At 41.4% G+C, this 5,582-nt stretch overlaps 1 protein-coding gene and 1 long non-coding RNA gene across 5 annotated transcripts in view; one reads left to right on the top strand and one right to left on the bottom strand.

Moving 5' to 3' along the window:
• Window positions 1-2,324: 2,324 nt before the first annotated feature.
• Window positions 2,325-4,486, bottom strand: LOC142098281 (uncharacterized). The gene is made up of 2 exons (XR_012678322.1): window positions 2,623-4,486; window positions 2,325-2,519 (listed from the first exon to the last, which is right to left on the bottom strand). It is a non-coding gene; the product is annotated as an uncharacterized LOC142098281 (long non-coding RNA).
• Window positions 4,487-4,622: 136 nt separating this feature from the next.
• The window catches only part of ZFAND2B (zinc finger AN1-type containing 2B), a 61,088-nt gene continuing 60,128 nt past the window's right edge, over window positions 4,623-5,582 (top strand). For all 4 annotated transcript variants that reach the window (XR_012678320.1, XM_075180986.1, XM_075180988.1 and 1 more), the window contains exon 1: window positions 4,623-4,684. The gene's annotated coding sequence lies outside the window, so the exon portion shown is untranslated. The remainder of the gene's footprint in view (window positions 4,685-5,582) is intronic.

Genomic DNA, 5,582 nt, shown 5'->3' with positions numbered 1-5,582 from the left:
GCTTGTGATAAGCGGTTGACACATCCTTTTCATTGTCTTGATACTTTATGAAAGGAGTTATTTTTATTTATTTCTAAGGCGCCACAGATTCCGTAGCGCAGGATACAGAAGCAAGTAACAAATAGATCAAGTAATACATATAAGTTGCACAGATGAGTGTGAGTAATGCTATGGGGACTCAGAGTGCAGCAAAAGATGTGACAGGACGTACGAGGGAGTCAGACAGTAGACAGAAGTGGGACAATTGGTAGAGAGGACCCTGCCCGGGAGAGCTTACATTCTAGAGGGAGGGGTGGTGAGAGACAGTAGGACCAACTGGGAAGAGATGGAGATGGCAGACGAGGAAGAGGAGGTGATGGATAAGATGGTCAGGAGGTGGTAGGATAGCCGGGCTTGAAAAGGTAAGTTTTGAGTGAGCGTTTGAAGGTTGGGGGAGAGTTGAGTGAGGCGGGGTAGGGAATTCCAGAGAATGGGGGGTAGCACGGCAGAGCATAGGAAGAGGTAACGAGAGGTGAATTAGGTCAGAGGCAGAGCGGAGTGGTCGGTTAGGTATCTACCTCGAGACAAGGTCAGAGATGTAAGGTTGAGAAGTGTTGGTAAGGACTTTGAAAGTGAGAGTAGGGAGCTTGAACTGAAACGGATAGGGAGTCAATGAAGGGATAAACGCATCAGAGTAGCGGAAGAGGAAGATGAGCCTAGTCACATTATTCTATATGGATTGAAGGTCAGAAGTGCGAGAGCGAGGAAGACCAGTGAGAAGGAGGTTGCAGTAATCAAGATGAGAAATGAGGGAATGGACCAGGATTTTGGTTGCTTACTGAGAGAGAAAGGGATGGATTTTCGTGATGTTACGGAGGAGGAAGTGGCAGGATTTGGTGAGGGACTGGATGTGTGGGGTAGAGCTGAGTCTAGGATGACTCCAAGGCAGCGGGCTTGGGTGACCGGAGGGAGAGAGAGTTGTGTTGTCAACCAAGAGGGAGATATTGGGAGGGACAGCAACATTGGCGGGAGGAAAGATGATGAGCTTGGATCTGGAGAAGATGAGTTTGAGGAAGCGCTGGGACTTCCAGGTAGTAACAGCTGAGACACCGCTAGATACTTGGGTAGGAAGGCAGGAGAGCGGTCAGTAGAAGAAAGATTTGCATGTCATCGGCATAAAGGTGGTATTGGAGGCCAAATGATTGAATAAGTTCACAAAAAAGAGGTAGTGTAGAGAAAGAAGAGCAGAAGACCGTACCTTGGGGGACTCCAATAGGGGGGCAGGGAGAGCCGGAAGCAGAGATGCTAAAAGAGCAGCCAGAGAGGAGGCACACCAGGAGAGAGTGGTTTCACAAAGACTTAGGGAGTGAAGGGTGGCGAGGAGAGGAGAATGATCGACTGTCAAAAGCAGCAGAGAGGTTGAGGAGTATGAGAAGGGAGAAGTAACCTTTGGACTTAGCTGAAAGTAAGTCGTTACTTCAGCGAGAGCAATTTCAGTTGAGTGAAGGGGACGGAAGCCAGATTGGAGAGGGTCAAGAAGAGAGTGGGGGAGAGAAAGTGAGTCAGACGATTGAAGACAAGTTATTCGAGAATTGTAGAAGCAAAGGGAAGCAGAGATATGGGGCAATATTTAGAGAGAGAGGATGGGTCAAAGGAGGGTTTCTTGAGACTAGGGGAGATGAGAGCATGTTTGAAGACCGAGGGGAAGATACCAGTGGAGAGAGAGAAGCTAAATAAAAAGGTGAGCAAGGTGACGACAGGCATTGGGAGAGAACTTGGAGTGGACAGGGTCAAGAGGACAGGTTGTAGAAGAAGAGGAGAGAAGAGTGAGGATCTCAACGCAGTTCTAGGAGGGTTAGAGCCAAGGGTGGCAGAGTGAGTGATAGAGAGCATACAAATATCAACTTTAAATTTCAGTATTTGTGTGCTACATGAAAAAACAGCCAGTATTTAACTTCTGTGCAAAATAATAATCTAATTTGCACCCCTTGCATTGTAACATGGTTTTGTCCAGAAAACTCAGGCAAGAATTTGAGTAAGTTTTCTTACTTAAGTTCCTTAATGAATCAGCCTGTAGTGTGTATGAATTCACAACCGATTCCATGACCAATTGCCGATAGTTCCTCAAACTGTGACTCCTTTTGGGGTGTGTGTATGTAAATTTCTGATGTGTTTACCTTTACACCTCTGTAAATCTAGTCTACAAGAAAAGCATATAGCAATGTATTCTATAGTTGTGTTTTGGATAAGACCATACATGTGCATTCAATATGTTTCAAACTTGTGACTTTATTGTAAGTAAATATATTTATATATTTAAGTGCAAGTGCATCAAAGAAACCAAGTTTTTCATCTAACACATTTATTATCCATAGAAATGTATTGAATTTTTTCTTAACATCATTAATGTTTGCCGTTTATTCAGTATTCGTTCAGCTTTTCCATTTTCTCGACCACACCCTTCCCATCATCCGAAGGACTAAACATATCATTTGTATCCTCCTCTCCTTCTGAACTTTCATCAGATATGACGATGGTATCTATATGAGGAAAGGAAAAATATTTTAATTGTTTTAGTTATGTCGAACAAAGAAACGGAACACAATTTTTTTTCTCCCACAATGCACAGTACCATTTCCTCACCTTGGACACAGCTTGAAATAACTTTATGTTGTGGTCCTTCTTGTTTTTTTTTCAATCAAGCTGCCCTGAAGGTCCATAGCATCTGTAACAAGCGCCATTTTGGGTATTTTAATGGAACAAGGTGCTCCTAACATTTCATAAAACTTTTACATGTCATTACAATGACTTTCTTTTATTGAAGCTTTAATTTTTCTAATTGCTATCTTGCTTTTTTCTTGTTTTATAACCACACCTTCTTCCACTTTTTCAGTAGCTATGCAGCACATTTCTTCGTGCATTCTTCTTTCTGTAAATAGTTTTAAAACATTTTAGCCTTAATAATCGTGACTTTTTAAAGAAATCTCTAACAAGGCCCTTTAACAGTTGTACAACATTTTAACTTAGCACTTTTAATACTCAATTTTTTCATCCATTAATTGCAATTCTCTCACTTTGCACCTGCCCTCATCCTCAATCTTCACTCGTCCCTCACTGGCAGACTGGCTCTGCTCTAATGTTATAAACACAGACATGGGCATTTGTTTATGATATGGACCAATCAGGGCTGTTTTTTTGCCAGACATGATCTGCCCTTTATTTAAAGGTATTTGGCATGTCGCTGCAGGGACCTCATATGTCTTTTCAGTGTGTATGAAATCGACAAATCGTTTGAAACTTGTCTAGTGTAAATGCATGAACCTCCCAACCGATCGGATCTTCAGTCGCAGGTATTGTTGTAGATAACACGTCGGTTGAAAAATTCTCCAGTATGTACCTAGACTCAATTCTAGGTTTTCTTTGCTGCAAAATGAAGTCGTACCAGACCCCAAATCTACATGTCCATCTAAAACACAGGTTACTCTGCCTGCCTCCTGCGAGACTTTAGGGTGTTCCAGACATAATGGTCTATGTGGAAGGTTTTTGGGGGGAAGTTTTCTAGGCTATTTATCCGTTTTCCTTCTGTTGAGATGTAGGAAATTTACCCCCCTCATCTCCAGGATATTTGAACTTTCTTTATGCTTAGTAAGGATCATACCACAATACCATGGGATCCTGGGGTTGATGAATCTTGAAGTGCTACGTGATTCTTCTTTTCAGATTCCTTATTGTTTATCCAACTTTTACTGAAGGCCACGTGAGCACAATATAAGCTGTGAAATTCTAAATTTCACATGTTAATTTTTCCTTAATGTTCTCTTTTTATTTTTTGGTGGTAGAGCTTATGGTGGTTATTTGATTCAAGCTTATCTTCATTGCTATTTTTGCAGGCGATGCATCTAATACCTTTATTTGACTCCTCGCTAATTCTAGGAACTCTTTGCTGTGACGTAAAGTTCTGCCGCATGGAAATATGGAAGAGACCTCTCACTAGAGTGCAAATTCTCCCTAGCATTCCAAAACACGGATCACATTGCTTCTGCTTGCCTCATGCACCCAAGACATTAGGGCATCCCAGACATAGTGTGGGAATTCCCTGCCCCCAAGACGAGGGTCCACCTGTCCAAAGCCCTCTGTACCTCTTCTTAGAGGCAGGGATGGCTTTCAATCATATTATTTGACCTGTGCAATAGGTAGGTGGTGAAAAATAGGAACATTGTCAGGAGCTATCCCTCAAAACTGGTTTATGAGATAATGCAATTAAAACCTACTAGAATCTCACTGATCTATTTAAAAAAAAAAAACCTGATGATGACGATCTCTGCCCAAATCTGTTTTACCCAATTACTTCAAATCAACATTTGTAAGACAGGACAATAACAAGGTTAAGAAGATGGGTGAGCAGCAGTTTAATGTAGATAAATATCAGCCTGTAACCACAGCAGAGGATGTTATCATTTCAGTGTATAGGACATAGGACACAAGTTACGCAAGAGATGAGCAGAGTGACAGTCACAGCGGATAAACGCTGTGTACTTCCTCCGCTTTTGGGTGTACCAACATGGCCCACAGTCCCGCCTACTCTTGATTGACAGCTCGCTGTAGCCTATGGATAGCCAGATCTATTGGCGTGCTCGTGGTCTCTAGGGTAACGGGGCGGAAGTGACGATATATCCGGGTGTCTGTTGTTGCAAGCTGGGGTCTGGTGAGTGTATGCGGGTGTAGTCGGGTGTAATCAGCCATGGTCATAGTGTGGGTCTCCGGGTGGAGCTGGGGTGTATTGATTAACGTGCTCTCAGTGTGGGGAAGAGTAGTATAGGGTCAGCTATAGGGGGAGGCCTTATAAGGCTATATATATATATATATATATATATATATATATATATATATATATATTAGTATAATATATTTATTTATTGTGTGTGTGTGGCTTGTGTATGTATTTGCTGATTTCCTGTGTATGGATCAGAGATGGTATAGGTTATGATTGTAAATATGCTATAAAAATAGGGATATAGAAGAGAAAAAAAGTAGTGCATAAAATACTTATGCTGTGCAGGTCTATTCAGTCTGAGCAAGATGGATGAATTATATATATATGTAAATGTAATATATAAATTTCTTTTTTCAACCAGAGCAGCATGATCTACAAAATACACAGTATAACTAAAATTACATATACAGCCATGACTTTTTGTTATGTTCTCAAAACCATATATAGCTATTCGGTCAGGCTATGGCTGAATATTTTGGCTTATGTGTGGAAACAATTCATCCCATATGAACCAGTGTATTTATGGGGGTGTCATGTCTTCTTTAGCTGAAACACTCCTTTAGAATAGTTTCAGACTGGTAATTTCTTTCCCAATGTATCTGCAGAGCTTTGACGCTCATGTTGATGATCTTAAAAGGCCCCACCAGTTGAGTGTAATTCTAAAAATAGATGCCTATGATATGTTTGGCTTGTTTTTTGGAACATGTTAGTTGTGGATGGGGAAACATCTGCCTGGTCAGACTTTTACAGACACTTAGGTCTAGATTTACTAAGCTGCGGGTTTGAAAAAGTGGGGATGTTGCCTATAGCAACCAATCAGATTCTAGCT

The sequence above is a fragment of the Mixophyes fleayi genome, chromosome 7, assembly GCF_038048845.1.
Source record: "Mixophyes fleayi isolate aMixFle1 chromosome 7, aMixFle1.hap1, whole genome shotgun sequence".
Taxonomy (NCBI): domain Eukaryota; kingdom Metazoa; phylum Chordata; class Amphibia; order Anura; family Limnodynastidae; genus Mixophyes; species Mixophyes fleayi.
This window is presented reverse-complemented; position numbering and strand designations above follow the sequence as displayed.